This window comes from Typopeltis vanoorti, chromosome 20, assembly GCF_054136105.1.
Source record: "Typopeltis vanoorti isolate ZY-2024b chromosome 20, IOZ_Tvanoo_1.0, whole genome shotgun sequence".
Classification (NCBI taxonomy): domain Eukaryota; kingdom Metazoa; phylum Arthropoda; class Arachnida; order Uropygi; family Thelyphonidae; genus Typopeltis; species Typopeltis vanoorti.
The window spans coordinates 84,675,191-84,694,716 of NC_143568.1; the positions used below are offsets into that span (position 1 = coordinate 84,675,191).

The window sequence follows — 19,526 nt, forward strand, 5'->3', positions numbered from 1 at the left end:
TCGCCGAACAATATCGCTTTAAAAGCTGAATACAAAAGAAAATGGACTCTCCTAACAACACAGATTAAAACGGCAAAAAGAAACTATTACAGCAACAAATTAACAACAGCTCAGAATGACATAAAGGAAACATGGCACCTGATTAATGAAATGCTGGACAACATACACAGAACCACTGCCTCAGAAACAATAAAACACATCTTTGCCTGTGACCCCAAATCCCTCAAACAGTTGGCAAACAACTTTAATCAGCACTTCGTGAACTCTGTCCAAAAACTACAAGAAACAACCTTTCCTCACACAAACGAACATTCTCCACTAGGTCCACGAGCAACCCAGTCAATGTAGTTCCCCACAGTAACAAAAGAAGAACTATCACCAGCAATTCAACAAATTAACCCTAACAAAGGACCAGGGATAGACAGAATCAGACTAAAAGACATCAAGAAACACTGAACCAACCTACTTCCAGTTATACAAAAACTGTTAAATAAAATCTTCGAAACGGGACACATACCTGAAACACTAAAGACTGCATTAATCACACCCATACACAAATGGAAAAAGAAACATTATAAGTAATTACAGACCCATCGCCACGTTGTCTGTAATCAACCAAATCATGGAGTGCATCGTACATCACAAACTCTCTCCATACGTTGAAAAATTTCAAATCATACCCAAAACACAATATGTCATGGCTTTCAAAAAAATAAAGGAACAGCAACACTCCTGGAAGATTTCACAGACCTAATAAATGCTGCATTGAATAAAAACAGAATAACATAAGTGGTATTCATTGACCTAACAAAAGCATTTGACACACTAACACACAAAACCTTGTTAACGAAACTAATGCATATCGGAATTGGAGGTCGTCTACTCCAGTGGTTTAAAGCATACATGAAAAACAGAAAGCACACCACATGTATAGGATCAGCGTACAGCAAAGAGGTACATGTAACCTGTGGAGTACCGCAAGGAACTGTCCTATCTCCCATTCTATTTAACATATACAAACACACACGACATAAGCCACCTTCCCCTAAAAAGTAAAATCTTCCAGTACGCAGACGACACAGCCATAGTATCCATTCACAACAATGCAAATATCGCTTACACAAATATGCAACACGACATCAATGAAATCACTAACTGGTTAACCGAAAACGGCATATATATAAACCCTGGAAAAACAAAGCTAATGATATTCAATAATCCCCAAACCCTGCCCATAGAAACTAAATATCTCACTATCCGACATTCATCCTCCTATACACAAAGCGCAGAACCTAAAACCACAACCATCACACAGGTGAAAACAACACGCTCTTGGACTTCATTTCGATGCTGATCAAAGTTGGAATAGCCATACAAACTACCTACATACCAAGCTTTGGATAATAGCAAGCAAACTATACAGATTAAAAGACATTGCACCAACCCACATAAAAATACTAATCTATAAAGCATTATGTGAAAACATTTTAAGATATGCAATCACATCATATGCATTCTGCGCAGACTACAGACTTAACAGGTTACAATGATTGCAAGATAAAATGGTAAAACTGATATTCTTGGAACAACCTACACTTATGCAGGAAGCACAGACAAAACACAAAATATTTAAGGTGAAACACTTATGCCACTACACAGTCATATTAAAACATTACTACAGCCCCAACCTATAGAGTAACTAGAACAACATATCAAATAACAAGACCACAGCAAAGCCACCTGAAACTTCTACGTACCTGACGTGATAAACAAACGACAACAGAACCCTAGGAACATACGGAGAACTGAAACAGGCGCTATATAAATATTATAGCGAGAATGAAAATTAGAGCAATTCCTGTTTCTCTCTCCTCCCCATGCACACACACACAGACACACACACACACACACAAACCTATGACAAACCCCCCCTCTCAAAAACCATCACTACTAGAACACAAATAAACAAATACACCATGTCTAAATCCAACCCTATTTGCAAAAAAAAAAGAAAAAAAAGTTAAAACTGTAATAGCAGTTGAAGTCTTCCAAGCACGTACCAACAAACAGTAAAATCAACCTGGTTTGCGACCAGTATAGAAACATAACCATGAAACCACTGCCATCTATCATCTATTATCTTCCTCAGATAAGCTCTGCTAAGCTTCGAGGAAGAAATCAGAAATGCCTCCCAAAGAAAGAATATAATACATTATACAGAAAAAATATATATATATATTATTTAAAAATATTATTAACTTGCAAGTATCTGTTATTCACAATTGTAATGTGTTATAAATATTATATATATATAATTATTACTGTATCTATGTATGCAATTTATCTGAGACATAAAAAAAAAATTATTTAAGAATATTATTTATTAACTTGCAAGTATCTGTTATTCACAATTGTAATTAATGTATTATAAATATTATATATATACATGTGTATAATAATAATTATTATTCTTATTATTATTAAAAAAAAAAAGAAAAAACATTATTTATTTATTTATTTATTTGGCATCTTCATGCAGCCATCAAAAAATCAAGTCATAATACTCTTGCTAACTACTATACTCTAACACAATTTCTAGGGGGTGACACCTTGTTCTCTTGTGTTGCAAAAAAGTCTGGTGTCAGTCCTATAAAACCTTTTTGACAACTTATCCTTTCTTTTTACACGTGACCAGCATGAATAATTATTTTAATTTTCTGACATTTCAACCTTCATATTAAGGTCTTCATTTGGAGTACACACACACACACACACACACACACACACACACACACACACACACACACACACCACACACACCACACACACCACACACACACACACACACACCACACACACACACACACACACACACACACACAAAGACAAGCTACATTACATTTCTGACAGTAAGCCAAAGTGACAATGATTTGATCAATCATTATTCTACTGGCCTGACCTCTAGTGAAAAAAAAATTACATCAAAGCTATATTCTGTTTGTTACATCATCAGAGAACAAATTCATATAGATAGTTTTAATACAACAAAGTAGTAGCCTAATCCATAATTTAACAAGAGTGTTAGATTACAGTTATGATCCTGGATTACTTACAGTCCTAATTATAATTAACTCAGACCAAAAGGTTACGTGTGTAGAATATGTGCCATCCATATTCTTGGGATTTTTAGACCACCACTATTGTTAAGATTAGGGTGGTTGATAAGAATTTCACAGGTCTCCTTAAATTTATGCTCATACCACATTCTGTTGTGATGTAAACAACAGGTGCTTTTCCAGTTAGTTCTCTGTCAGTTCTACGTTCCTGAAAAATGGCTACAGCCAAAATATTAGTAGTCAACATCACAAGACTCCACTTAAAAATACAAATAATCTAGATTACAGTAAAGCTATAGTCATTCCATACATTAAAGGTATGTCAGATAAAATAAACAAAATACTTCAGAAATACAACCTTAATGCAACCTTTAAACCCCCTGCAAAATTAAAAAAACTTATTCAACTCATCCAAGGATCGACTTCCTCCAGTGGATCATCATGGAGTATATCATATTCATTGCACCTGTAATATGCCCTATAACAAGACACACAATTCTTATCGGAAAAATGAACATAAATGGCATATTAAATACTCTATATAGAATAATACTCTGAATACTCTCTATAGAATTGACTGGAAAGGCACCTGTTATTTACATCACACCAAAACATGGTATGAGAGTAAATTTAAGAAGGCCTGTGAAATTCTTGTTAATACCTAATCTTAACAATAATGGTGGTCTAAAAATCCCAAGAATATGGCTGGCACATATTCTACAGACTTAACCATTTGGCCTAAGAGTTAATTATAATTAGGACTGTAAGCCATTCAGGATTATAACTGTAATACTAATATAACACTCTTGTTAAATTATGGATTAGGCCACTACTTTTTTGTATTAAAACTATCTATATGAATTTGTTCTCTGATGATGTTATAAATAGAAAATATCTTTGATGTAGTTTTTTTTTTCACTAGAGGTTAGGCCAATAGAATAACGATTGATCAAATCATTGTCACTTTGGCTTACTGTAAGAAATGTAATTATTATTATTATTATTTAGACCTCCAAGGAGTCAAAAGACTCTTCGCGGGAGGTCCTTCCTATGAAACACAAGTCTATCAAGACCCATCGTGGGAGGTCCCTCCTAGGAAACACAGAGTCTATCATACCACTCCTTAAACTCATTGACTGTTCTCGCACTCACCACTCTATCAGGCAATGCATTCCACAGTTCAACCACCCTCCATGCAAAGAAACTACTCCTCATCCTCTTGCTTACAGTTTCCTTTCGTAACTTCCAGAGATGGCCCCTTGTCATCACTCCTTCCCACTGTTCAAACAAGCAAAAGAACTCACCATTGTCAACCCTTTAACCACCACTTAACAGTTTAAAAGTCTCAATCATATCACCTGTCCTTCTTCTTCTATCCACCAAACTCTGCAGTTGACATTCCTTCAGCCGATCCTCATAACTAACATTGTACAGTCTTGAAACTGTCTTTGTTATCTGCCTCTGTACCCTTTCCACAGTTAATTTATCCCCTTCAAATCCTGGGGACCAAATCTGAGAACAATAGTCTAAGTTTGGTCTGATCAGGGTCTTATACAATGGAATGATAACTCTTTTATCTCTGCAGGTCAGCATCCTTCTCATTATTGCAGCAATCCTTTGTGTTACCTTCACCACCTTTGCAATATGTCCCTTGAATTTCAGGTTTCTATCAATCATCAACCCCCAGATCTCTTGTCTCCCCTACTTCCTCCAGTATATCTCCTCCAATAGAGTATGCAGCATCCCATCGATGTGTCCCAAACCTCAAGCCCTTACATTTTGTTCCATTAAACCAACACACTCCCATTCATTTGCCCATCTGTCTAGCTTATTCAAATCCTCTTGCATGACTACCACATCTGCACTATTAATAATAACCCTTCCAAGCTTTGCATCATCTACAACCAACTGAATATCCCCTTGAAATCCACTGACAATGTCATTGATATAAAGGTTAAACAATATAGGTTCCAATACTAAGCCCTTTGGGACCTACTTGTGAAACCTCTGTCTCCTTGAAACTGTCCCACGTACAAAACTATCTGATACATATTGGATATCCAATACTGAATCCAGTTGACCAACCTGACATTTAAACCCATGTGCTGAAACTTAAATATCAGCTTATCATGTGGCACCCTGTCAGATGCCTTCGCTAAATCCAAGAAAATGGCAGTATATGCCTTTCCCTCATCTACTGCTCTTGTAACTTTATTATAAAAGGCTAGCATGTTACTAAAACAAGAGTGCCCCTTCACAAATCTATGTTGACTCTTACGGATAACATTACCCTTGTCTGCCCAATGTTGTATATGGTCCCTAACTAATTTCTCCAAGATCTTAGGAACTACTGATGACACACAAACTGGCCTATAATTAGACACTTCCAGACTGCTATGGCCAGGGGCAAATGCTGGTCTTGAAATTCATGTTTGCTCTTGTTATCATTCAGGGAATGAGAGGTGTGATTGATGTCTGATTACCAGAACAATGAATTACTGACCTAAAACTATGTACAGGTAAACCGTCATATAACGCGGCTGTCAGGTTCCGCAGAAATGCTGTGTTATATTATTATTTTTTTTTATTATTATTATTCAGGCCTCCATGGAGTCAAAAGACCCATCGTGGGAGGTCCTTCCTAAGAAACACAAAGTCTATCAAGGCTCATCGAGGGGAGGTCTCCCTTAAGAAACACAAAGTCTATCATACCACTCCTTAAACTCATTAACCATTCTTGCACTCACCACTCCATCAGGCAATGCATTCCATGGTTCATGCAAAAAAAAAACCACTCCTCACCCTCTTGCTCACAGTTTCCTTTCATAACTTCCAGGGATGGCCTCTTGTCATCACTCCTTCCCGCTGTTCAACCAAGCGAAAGAACTCCACAGTGTCAACCCTATAACCACTTCTCAACAGTTTCTCAATCATATCACCTCTTCTTCTTCTATCCACCAAACTCTGCAGTGCACATTCCCTCAGCTGATCCTCATAACTTTCATTGTACAGTCCTGAAACCATCTTTGTTATCCACCTTTGTACCCTTTCCACAGTTAATTTATCCCCTTCAAATCCTGGGGACCAAATCTGAGAACAGTAGTCTAAGTTTGGTCTGATCAGGGTCTTATACAACGGAATGATAACTCTTTTATCTCTGCAGGTCAGCGTCCTTCTCATTATTGCAGCAATCCTCTGTGTTACCTTCACCACCTTTGCAATATGTCCTCTAAATTTCAGGTTTCTATCAATCATCAACCCCCAGATCTCTTGTCTCCACAACTACCTCCAGTATAACTCCTCCCATAGAGTATGCAGTGTCCCATTGATGTTTCCCAAACCTCAAGACCTTACATTTTGCTGCATTAAACCGAGATCCTCATTCATTTGCCCATCTGTCTAGCTTATTGAAATCCTCTTGCAGAAATATAAATCGCGTTATGCGAGTCTCAGATCACATTGAAAAAGTAGGGTTTTGTTCTGAAATCATTCTTTTTTTTTTCTTTTAATTATATAAACAACAATGACATATCATCATCATCATACGTATCAAGGATTTAGGCCTAGTATGGCCTATTCCGGCCTTAGAAGTCATCGTTGAATCGTTTAAGAGGACGTCCTGGTTTTCTTTTTCCTAATGGCTTGTACTTTAAGGCTTGTTTTGGTAATCTTTCTGTTTTCATTCTTTGAACGTGTTCCATCCATCTATGTTTATATTTTTTAATTTTTTCAATTACTGGTTCTTGGTTTAATTCTTTCATAACATCTTCGTTTCTTTTGTGATCAAATAGGGTATACTTTGCAGTTTTTCTCATAAACTTCATTTCTGCTGTTGTTAATCTTTGTTTGTCTTTTTTTTTTATTGTTTAGATTTTGCTTCCATACATTAAAACCAGTAGGGCTAATGTATGGAAGCGAAATTTAACATTTATGTTAAATGTTTATGCACTATAAATGTTTTTTTTTAATAAGATTTCCATCCATAGTAATTTTCTTTTGAGGTACAATCTTCTATCAAAATCATTAGAGATTTCTCCATTTTTTCCTTAGAATATCACGTATGCAAGCAATGCGCTTTGCACTTATCGTTCACCCAGCAAAAAACACTTTCTCGGATTTTATGTTCATTTTGTTTGATTGTTCAAATTGTTGATTTATTTAAATTCAAAGTCCTTGCAAAAAGTCCTGGTTTTTCTCCATTTTTCAACCGATCCAAGATTTTGAATATTTTTCTTCAAGAGAAATTAATTTTCTCTTGAAGAAATCCAATGTTGGTTTTTCTCTTTCGTTGCAGTTTGTGGCCATTACTATAACAATAACTTTTTACACAAAAAAAGCAAGCATTACATATTGTATGTAACTCACCAGAAAATAAAGTGCTCAGCTTGAGATGAACACACTTATGATTTTTAATGCACTTTCCTGGCAGAAATGATGACAATTTTCAACAATAAACGTTTTATATGGTAAACAACTGAGGTACATGCATGTTAAAGGGTATTTCCCCTAATATAAATTCGTTACTTATAATTACATGCGGGATACAGGCAGACACAGATTTAACGAAGATAAAATTTGATTTTTAAATCGCGCGGTGAAAAACATGAAAAGATAAAGGGTTACTATAATTTGTAGACTGTGTTTTTATCGGAACCAGTTTATATAAGTACCGCGTTCAACAATGGTTACTACAATTTTAGACTGCATTTTATCAAAACCGCATTGTACAAGTATCGCGTTATACGAGGGTTACCTGTATTTAGAAATTTATGTACATTTAATCATATAAATACAACATTTATTTGACAAATGATTTTCTATCTTTTTCAATTTAGCTACTTGAATACAAATTCTACCCTACAGTTCTTCTTTATGAACTGGTCAATAACATCGTCATAAAAAGTTTGTTGTAATTTAATTTTCCCAAGCAACATGCACACTTGTAAAGGCTGGCTGAAGCTTACTGGCTTGAGCTACTTTGACTGCATATGGCCCGTGTTTAAGCAACAGGGTGAGATGACGTGGAGGGAGCGGAAATGGCTATTCACGCGCATGAAATCACAGTGCTAAAGCGAGGACCTGGATGCTCCCACAACCGAGCAAGCCAAGATAGCCTGACTAGTGTCGGCCTTCGATACACAACGCAAAGCTCAATTATTGCTATGCAAGCTTAAAACATCTTCTGTCTATAAAAATAAAACCTAAATGGAATGCTTATAAATGCATGCATTCATTAACAAATAAATATTACTTCTTTCTCAATTAATGAGCTTGCGCAGCAAGCATAGCAAGCTTGGAGAATTTGCCACTGGCTATTGCCCTTATGCAATGGCGCTATCTTACCTTCTTTCCATTCCCTGGGCACCTTTCCCCTAGCCAGACTTTCATTGAAAAGCCAGGTCAAAGGAGCTGTCAGTTCCTTAGCACATTCTCTCAAAACTCGTGTGAAATACCATCCAGTCCCACAGCTTTACTGACATCCAGAGTACTCAGTATTTGGAACACGTTCTCCTCCTGCACCTCTAAACCTCAAACCTGCCCTATCCCTCTAGTATTAAAATTTACTCCTCCAGGATGAAATACACCAATAAAGTGTTCATTGAACAATTCCACTATGGCTCCTGCATTAGTCACACTGTTGCAGCTCGTCTTTGTATACATCATCATCATCAGCCATTATCGATCCACTGCTGGATGAAGACCTTTCCAAGATTATTCCAACACTCTCTGTCCATGGCTCTCCTTTTCTGTCACTCCTGCAAATCTGATGATATCATCAATCCACCATGATTTTGGTCGGCGTCATTTTTCCTCTCGTGGAATCCAGTCCAATACTTCTTTTGTCCATCGCTGATCTTGTCTTCGGGCAATATGCCCAGCCCATTGCCACTTTAGATGTTTTACTCTTCCTATGATGTCAGAGACTTTGGTTTTATTTCTTATCCATGTATATTCCTTTTGTGATCCAATCTTGTGATACCAAGCTTACTTCTTTCCATACTAAATTGTGTTGTTCTTAATTTTTGAATTTCCTTTGCGTTCAGTGTCCATGTTTCACAGCTATATGTCAGTATAGGAAGAATACGCTGGTTAAAAACCTTTCACTTTAGGCATAATGGTAGTTGGCTTTTGAATATCGAATGTAATTTTCCAAATGCTTTCCACCCAAGCATCACACACCTTTTATTTCATCCATGATATTTTGTTCAATTGATATCTGTTATCCTAATTATATATAATGATCTACTTGCTTAATTTCCTCATTATTGATTTTTATTATTTCTGGCTGGACATAACTATTGAACATAACTTGGTTCTTCTTTAGGTTTATCTTTAGGCCTGCTGTTCTGCTAGCAATTTGGAGCTCATGGATACGAGTCTGTAATTCATGTGCAGTTGAAGTAAAGATAACTATGTCATCTGCAAAGCATAAATGGCTTAAATATCTTCCATTTATCTTCAGGCCTTTCCCTTCCCAATCAAGAAGTTTGAATATTTCTTCTAGGCACCCGGTAAATAATTTTGGAGATATTGTCTCCCTGTCTTATACCTTTCTGTATTCCCACAGTAGAGATGTTTCCATTGAAATGAATTGCTGCTGTTGCATTGGTGTATGCTGATTTGATGGATCTGATATAGGGCTCCTCCACTTGTTGGTTTCGTAATGCTTTAAGTATTGCACAAGTTTTAAGTGAATCAAAGGCTTTCTCATAGTCAATAAAACCAAGACACAGTGGTAATTGATATTCATTACACCGTTCAATAATCTGCTGTACAACTTGAATATGGTCCATTGTACTAAAGTCCTTCAAAAGCCTGCCTGTTCTTTTGGTTGTGCTAGGTCCAGAGTCTCACAGTCTATTAGCTAAGAGTTTTGCAAACACTTTGTAGACCACTGATAGGTTGGTAGTTCATCAAGTCTTCTATCTCACCTTTTTTTATGTATCAGAATTAGGGTAGCCTTCTTCCATGTTGTTGGTACATCATTTTTCTTCAGGCATAAAGTAAATAGTTTTGCTAAGAGTTCATAGATTATTTCTCCACCTGTTTTTAGAAGTTCAGCTATATAACTCCATCCTCACCTGCAGCTTTCCCATTTTGGAAGCTTTGGATGCTCTGCATAACTTCTTCTGATAGAATCTGTAGTACTTCAGCTGTGTTGTAGTTGTCTTCTTCTTCATTTAATTCATCATCCTGGTATAATATTGAGTAGAATTCTTCAATTCTTTTTGCTATTGTATATCTATCTCTGGTGATGGTCCCGTCTTGTAGTTTGACTGCAACCATCTGTTTGCTGTTCGTCAATTGCTGTTTGGCTCTTTTGAGACTATGGTTGTTTTCAATTGTTTGTTGTATGAATTTACAATTGAATTTTCTTATTTCTTCTGTGATATATTTTCTGATTGTTTTGCACAATTCTGTGTATTCAATTTTATTCTGTAGGTTAATTGATTGTTTCATTTCTCTTCGTTTCTTCATAGATTTTGTCTTGTTTCTGTTCTGTGGTACCAGCTATTTCAAGTGAGCATTGTAAAAGGTTTTGGATAATAATGTCATTACTTTCTGATAGATCAGCATTGTCATCTATAATAAGATGTTTAAATCTATTGTTTAGTTCGTGTTGGTATATATCTTTTTTAATGTTGAGTTTGTGTACATCTATGTTTTGCTTTGATTTCCTAAACATTTTTACTCTTTCTTTTTGGCAGTTTATTTGAATCTTACTGCATACCATACGATGGTCACTTCCAATGTTGAAGGTGTTTATAATAGAGCAGTCTTGAAGGATGTTTTTCTTATTGCTGAGGATAAAGTCAGTTTCACTAGTTTTTCCATGTCCACTTTCTATGTGTTTTTTTCTTGAAGGAATTCATGATATACAGGTTTTCTTTTTCTGCAAATTCTATTAACCTTACTCCTCTGTCATCTCTCATGCCATATCCAAAATTTCCCATTGAGCTTTCATCGGAATGTTGTATACCAATTCTAGCATTAAAGTCTCCCATTATAATTCTGAAATGATGTTTTCCTTTATTGTAGAGCTGGGATATATCATGATAGAAGGCTTCAATTTCTTCATCAGTATGACTTATTGTTGGTGCATAGACTTGGACGATCTTAAGAGTGTATCTTTTCGAGATTTGAACAACAATACTTTGTTATTCGATCAGATACACTGTCAAATTCTGTTATGTTGTTCTTCAGTTTTTTGTTGATCAAGAATCTAACTCTACTGATTCTTTCTTTATCTTGACTTCTATAATATAATATGTCTCCATTTTTTAATCAAAGAATTTCTTCACCATTACGTCTGACTTCGCACAGTCCAGGAATGTCCCATTTTAGTCGCTTTAGCTCTTCAGTTAAACGTGTTTCACTGCTCAGAGTCCTACAGTTTAATGTTCCAAGCTCTAGTTTCCGATGGCAGCATGATCTGGTTACCCAGGAATTCTTAGCAACCTTCATGTTTAACTGCCTGCTGCCATAGGTAGTAACAATCTGGCCTCCTGGGAATGAAGGCCATTTTATTTCTGTCGGATTCATCTTAGAAGGTTAGGCCACTAATTCACCATGCTGGCCAAGTGCAGGTTGGTGAATGGCAATATTTTCACATGGGATCGGCAGTCCCAAAACCACTGGTCCACGGCTCTTTATTCAATATATTCAGAACTGCCCTGATATCCAACGGATGGTAGTCAGGGTTTCCCCCCCATCTGCCACCTAGGGGGCACGCTTGGTAGCCCATGGAAGCCCTGAGCTTTGTATACATATATATGTGTGTGTACTACAGAAGATGCTCTTAATATGAAGGTCGAAATGTCTGGAAATTAAAATAATTATTTCTAACATGGTTGTAGTTCCATAATTTTACTGAAATTAATTTTTGACAACTTGTAGGTTTCTGTCATGTCCTTTCTTTTATGCCTCTCGCTAGTTTTTGAAGCTTTCAGTCTATCCTTATTAAGGGCGAATGCTGGTCTTGAAATTCACGCTTGCTCTTGTTATCATTCAGGGAGTGAGAAGTGCGATTGAAAACTGATTATCGGAATAATGAATTACAGATAACCCTCATATAATGCGGATGTTAGGTTCCATAGAAATTCTGCGTTATATAGATTGCGTTATGCGAGCCTCAGATCACATACAAAAAGTAGGGTTATGTTCCGAAATCGTTTTTTTTTTTTTTTAAAAAAAAATTATATAAACAACAATGACATATCCAACAAAAATATATTTTTATTTAATTCAAGTAATTCGTGTAAGTTAAGAAAACATATAAACTATGACCCAAATACATAGTATAAAATTATAAAAATTACAAATTGTAATTAAGCATCATTGCACATAATGCATAAATGTTTTAGGCAAAATAAAAATAAGTGCATATTTTAATTTTTCATAGCACGAGGATTTGAGGATTGGTTAATAAAGATTAGTTTTGTCATGTAATCACCTGATGCATTACTACAAAACAGTAGAGTAATTCTGTCTTTGGAAACTTTGAATCCAGGAACTGATCTTTCATTTTTCGAAATATAGGTGCATTTTGGCATATTTTTCCAATATAACCCTGATTCATCAGCATTGAACACCTGGTTTGCATTATAAATGTTTATAAACTTTGAGAGTTTTTTTTAATAAGATTTCCATCCAAAGGAATTTTCTTTTGAGTGCATCTTCTTTAAAAATCATTAGAGATTTCTTAATTTTTCTCTTCGAAAATTGTGTACACGAGCAACGAGCTTTGCAGTTGACCCAGCAATAAACACTTTCTTGGATTTTATGTTCATTGTGTTTGATTGTTTTAATTCTTAATTCATGTAAATTCAAAGTCCTTACGACAACTGGTTTTTCTCCATTTTTCAACCGATCCATGATTTAAATTTTTTTTCTTCGAGACGAATTTTATTTTCAATATTAATTTTTTTCTCTTTTGAAGGCAATTTGTGGCCATTACTATAAAAATAATTTTTTTACATAAAAAAACATTACATATTAATTATGTATGTAACTCACCAGAAAATAAAGTACTCAGCTTGAGATAACACGATTTTCAATGCACTTTCCTGGCAGAAAACGAAGGCAATTTTCAACAATAAACACTTTATATGGTATACAATTGACGTACATGCATGCTAAAGGATGTTTCCCCTAATATAAATTCGCTACTTATAACTACCTGCTCGATATCGGCAGACACAAATTTAACAAAGATAGAATTTGATTTTTAAGTCACGTGTTGAAAAATATATGAAAAGATAAAGGGTTACTACAATTTCTAGACTGTGTTTTTGTCAAAACCACGTTGTATAAGTACCGCATTGAACAAGGGTTACTACAATTTGCAGACCACGTTATATTGAAACTGTGTTGTATTAGTACCGCGTTATACAAGGGTTACCTGTACTGACCATTTAAAATTATATATTTAGAAATCAATCATAGAAATATAACATTTATTTTACAAATGATATTCTATATTTTTCAATTTAGCTACTTGAATACAAATTCTACCCTACGGTTCTGCTTTATGAACTGGTCAATAACATCATCATAAAAAGTTGGTTGTAACTTTATTTTCCCAAGCAACACGCACACTTGTAAAGACTGCTGAAGCTCACTGGTTAGAGCTACGTTGACTGCATATGGCCTGTTTAAGCAACAGTGTGAGATGACGTAAAATGGCTATGCACACGCATGAAATCACAGTGCTGCTGCGAGAACCTGTAAGCTTCTTCAACCAAGCAAGCCAAGGTAGCTTTGACTAGATGAGCAAGCATCGGCCTTCGATATACAACGCAAAGCTCAATTATTGCTGCGCAAGCTTAAGATGTCTTCTGTCTACAAAAATAAAAGCCTAAATGGAATGCTTATAAGTGCTTGCATTTATTAACAAATAAATAGTACTTCTTTCTCAATTAATGAGCTTGTGCAGCAAGCATAGCAAGCATGGAGAATTCATCATTGATCCTTATCCTTACAGGGAGAATTCCATAGATTTGCTATAATGCTGGTCACTCACCTCTGGATCCTTTCCACTACTTCCTCATCTCCATTGATTCCAGGAGAAATAGTAGTCCAGATGTGAACTTATTAAAGTCTTAAAAATATTTACATATAAAGAGCCATAGGCTTCGTTTCGGCGATATAAACATTATTTAAATTAAGGGGATATTAAATCCCACATTGTTTTAAAACCGAATAAGAAACTCAAAGATTGGAATCAGAGAGTTTCATGCTGAATATAGCATAATAAACTATAAAAGTATCGGCGACTACTAGCGTAAGCTAACCTTCTATTCTTGCTGTGTGTTTTTCAGTAGACATGTAATTTGATGTGCTGTTTCAGCTACCTTTGCAATATGTACTCTAAACTTCAACTCATTAATTTTTCTGCAGTTCAGTTCTATCAGTGTAGTACACAGGTTACAATCTCTTATTCCCAAAGTACCTGACCCTACACTTGGCCACATTAAGCTGGCATCTGTTATCCTTCCTTTCTTTCAAAAGGGTCAACATAAAATAACAGAGAAACAGTGGTTGGCCTGGTTGGCCAAGTGGATAGGCTGCGGGTTCGAATTGCACCCTGGGCATGAAAGTTTGTGATTGTCTGTGAAAATACTAGCAGTGGGAGGTAGATGGAATTGGTGTAGTTGCAGTTCATTGTAGATGATAGGTTGAGTGGTGGAGACAGAGAGTTGTAGAGTAGATGCTTTTCCTTGATGAGTCTTTGGACTCCCTGGAGATGTCACATAATAATAATAATTTTTTTTTCAGACTGCAAGTTTTATTATTATTCACATATAATATTTGTCAGGTTTCAGGATGGGTACAATAACTGATTTTTTCCATTCTTTTGGAAGTTTGCCTGTTCGCCAAGAGGTATTGAGAATGTCCAGAAGTTGTTCTTTGGCATTTTTGCCAAGGTGTTTGACCATATGACCAAAGATAAGATCATTACCAGGGGATTTATTAGGTGCAGTTTTCTCGATTGATGAATTTAGTTCACTTAGTGTAAATTCTTCGGAGAAGATGTCATTAGTTTGGTATGTTCTTGCTTGTTTTAGCATTTTACTTGTGAGTTTATTGAGGGGCTTGTCCTCTCTGTTATACTGAAGTTTGGAGTTGTTTGAATAGGTTTTTGCCAGTGTGTTTGCAATTTCTTGATCTGTAATAGCTTGTTTCCCAGCATTTATGATGAAGTTTGTTTTCTGTCGGTTCTCTTTTTTGATATTGTCTAGGATTCTAATAATGTTCCAGTGTTGGCTATCTTTTCTTGGATCCAGGTTACTGCAAAGTTCCGCCCATTTCTCTTGTTTGCACTTCCAAATTTCCTGCTCTATTTTGTGTGTTATGTCCATTAATTTCTTTCTGTAATCATCAGTTTTATTAATTCTGAATTGTTCATTGATATTGTCTCTTTCTGTAATCATTGAATCAATATTGTGATCCTTCCAGTATGGTATCCAGGTATTTTTCCACTGGCCTCTTGGTATTGTTGCTTTGGCAGCTTTACTGATGTGGGAAGTAAGGATTTGTAATTTTCTGTCGAGGTTTCCAGAGACAGGTTCATCTTGACAGAGGCTCTCCAAGGTTTGAGTAAACCTTGTCCAGTCGGCTTTTCTGAAGTTCCACGTCCTTTTGGTTTGCTGTTCTTGTTCAATCTTGAAGTTTAGTGTTGTTATTATGGGTCTGTGGTCACTGATGGCATTTCCCAGAATTTTCCATTGTGCACTTGATGCAATACTATAATTAATGGCTGTGATGTCAATAGCAGATTCAGTTCCCGTAGTTTTAGAAAGATAGGTGCTCTGTCCATTGTTAATTGTTGTGAGTTCCAAATCTGTAAAGAGGTCTTCCAATTGTTGACCTTTATGGTCTAAATTGGGGGAGCCCCACGTTGGGCTTTTTGCATTTAGGTCACCAAGTATAATGGTTGCATCAGTTAGAGATTCGCTTAGCTTTTCAATGATGTCTGTATCAATATTTGTATTATCAGGATGGTAGACGTTTGTGATTGAAATAGAATGGTTTGGTAGATGTATTTCAACAGCTTGAGCTTCCATTGAACTGTCATTTTTTAAATATTGATTTAGGGTGATTTCTTTGAATTTGATTTCTGGGGTCTTCAAAAGGATAGCAAGCCTGCCACCTGTTCTTTCTTCTCTATCCTTCCTAAGAACTGTGTATCCTTTGATGTTGAAGTTGAAATTTTTATTTAGTTTTGTTTCTTGTAGACAAGCTATATGGATATTATTTTTATAAAGCATGTATTTGAGTTCATCCATTTTTCTCTGAGTACCGTTGATATTGAGTTGCAAAATGTTAATATGAGTCCTCGTAGCATATTTATCATCAGGAGCCCAGACTGCAGTCCCAGACGCGTCGGCTTCCCCGGACGCAGTAGCATTGGCTGAAAACTTTTTATGACTCTTCATTAGAAAATGGGTGCCGTTGCCACGTTAGTAACCTTGAAATCGGACCATAAGAAATTTGGTCAAGAGCTTCAAGGGTCCAGGGGGAGCCGCGAGGAGGTGTGGTCGGACTTTTCCCCCCCTGCATACAGATATTTACACTTATAGATAACATATTTTTTTTGCATACAAGTACATTCTGTATTCCATATACATTTTCATTATATATACATATGCATTACATATTAATTTTTTAATACTTTATTATTTCTCTGATAAAGTATATAATAATAATTTTTTAACAATGAATTCATACAAATTTTCCATTTTTTATATAATGTATTAATAATAGTTACTGTAGATGGTAATTTTTAGTTGCAGTTGAATAAGATTATATTTTTTAACAGTATTTATATGATAGCAATGAATTATATATATTTTACAATTTTGCTTTTCATGTATTTACCATAATTTTCGGACCATAAGAGGCACCTTTTTACATAGAAAAATCGACTTAAAATTGGGGTCCGTCTTATGGTATGGTCCAAAGGTAACATTAAAATACGAATCTTTACACTGTACTGAAGCTGTTAGCGAAGTTCAATTACTGGTGCAATATGTTAATAAAATGAGTAAGTACGCCACTGAAGGTAGGTACCTAAGTTATCTTGCTGCATGCGGGTGAATCACCGATTTAGAGCATCAATAGTCATTAGTGTGTAAACATATGTGCTTTTGTACAGTTCATATGAATTATTTTTTATAAGTCGTTAAAATTTTTATCTTAAAATTAGAAAAAATGAGTGTAAAACAAAAAAGACTTTCATAGAACGTGAGTTATAAATTAAATGTGATAAATTGTGCAAAACAATATGGAAACAGAGCAGCAGAAAGACGTTTTGGTCCACCACCAACAGAAAAAATGGTTCACGAGTGGAGAAAACAAGAGGAACAATTAAAAATGCTATGTAAACACAAGAAAATATTCCATTCGCACCTAGAAAAATGGCCAGAATTAGAAGTACAAATGAAAAATTGGGTAACAAATCATCGAAACATGGGAATATCTGTTTCTACGAAAATGATAATTTTTGAAGCGAAACGATAGGCAACTGCTAATGGAATTTTAGATATTAACGGATCACCGTCTTGGTGCTTTAGATTTATGAAAAGACACGGGTTATGCATGCATACAAAAACCACTCTAACCCAAAAAACATCAGCTGACTATGAAGCTAAAATCATAGAATTCCATATATTTGTCATATCAGCGAGAAGGAAATTTAACTTTGAGCTTAATCAAATTGCAAACATGGAAGTGCCTCTAACTTTTGATGTTCTTTCAAATCGGACAGTAGATTCAAAAGGCACAAAATCAACAGTGATCAAAACAACAGGTCACGAAAAAACTCACTACACTGTAGTTTTAGCTTGTTGCGCGGACGGAATAAAACTACCCCCCCATGTTAATCTTCAAGAGAAAAACGTTATTAACATTATTAAAAACGAAAGATGAAATTCCTTGTGGCATTATTATCTACGTTCAAGATAAAGGCTGGATGGATGAAACAGGAATGAAATTATGGATACAAAAGGTATGGGCAAAACGTCCAGGCACGTTGTTTAAAAAGCCTGCCATGTTAATGTGGGATCAATTCAGAGCGCATAAAACAGAATCAACCAAGAAGCTTCTAAAAGGAATGAATGCAGAATTAGCTATCATTTCTGGAGGCCTTACAAGTCAATTACAACCCTTGGATGGATCTATTGATAAACCATTTAAAAATTTTATACAGGAAGAGTGGAACAAATGGAATGCAAAGCCAAATCACGATGTTACAGCAACATGACGTATGAAACAGGCAACAATTTCAGAAGTATGTACCTGGGTGAAAATATTCATGGAAAGCTGTGAAAGAAGAGATGATTATAAAGTCGTTTAAGAAATGCGGGATAAGTAATGCGATGGATGGTACCGAAGATGACGCAGTTTTTGAAGGGAGTGACAACAATAGTTCAGGTGAAAGTAACACGAACGGTGACAGTAACGAGACCAGTGATAGTACCGAGAGAGTGAAGATGAACTGAATATTGCTAATACAAATGATTGTAACAATAAATAAAAATTAAGTAAGAATTTGTAAATATCTTTATATAATAAAATATTTTTTTCTAAAAATCGTCTCATAAATTTGGGGTGCATCTTATCGTCCGAAAAATACGCTAATTTTTTCAATGTATTTATTAAATTGAAGTGCTGTAACTACAGCACTTCAATGTAATAAATTGATTTTTTTTCTTTCTGTGTGTTGATCTCGTTTGAGATGTAATATCTCAGCTTGCATCCTTGAAGCTTTTTAGTAAGCTTATCTGAGGATGACACCAGTTAGTTATTGTTTATTGATTTGATTGCTGTGTTGGAAGGTGAAATTGCTGATATATTCTGGTATTATTACATCTGTCTAATTGTTCACATTCATTTTTTGTTGTGGTCTTCTTTTGGATCTAATTTGGAATTTTTTTTTTTTTACACCGTGGCAGCCTATCTATGTCTTCTGAACTTTTGATTTGTATTGACTTTGAAGTTTGTGGCTTCCTCAAGAATATTTTAGCATCTCTGGTCTACAAAAATTTGTAATTTTTTTCTGTTTTTGCTTTTCTTGCTAGGTACAACAGATTTTGGTTGAATGGTTAAATATTCAGATAGGAATAGGAAGATTGGTATGTTGTCTTGCAATGCATTCAAGTCCTTGGCAACTGTTTTTTTTTTTCTGAGATTTCATGAGATTGTTTCTTGTGGACTTGCTTGTAAGACAAACTATGACTGATGTGGGTCGTGGTAAGCATTTTTTTGTTCTTCCTGGGAATCCGATTTAGGGTCTGAATGTTGTGCTGTAGGGCAATGTCAATTGCATGGCCTAAGGCCTAATTTTAAAGCTACATCTCTGAGGTTTTCTGTAGGTGCAGTTTTAGGAAGACTGTTTAGGGAATTAGG

The 19,526-nt window shown here is 35.5% G+C and overlaps 1 protein-coding gene across 1 annotated transcript in view; it reads left to right on the forward strand.

The window, feature by feature from the left end:
* Window positions 1–19,526, forward strand: part of LOC150095620 (prefoldin subunit 5-like) — a 134,488-nt gene that overhangs the window by 95,125 nt on the left and 19,837 nt on the right. The gene's annotated exons all lie outside the window — the stretch shown is intronic.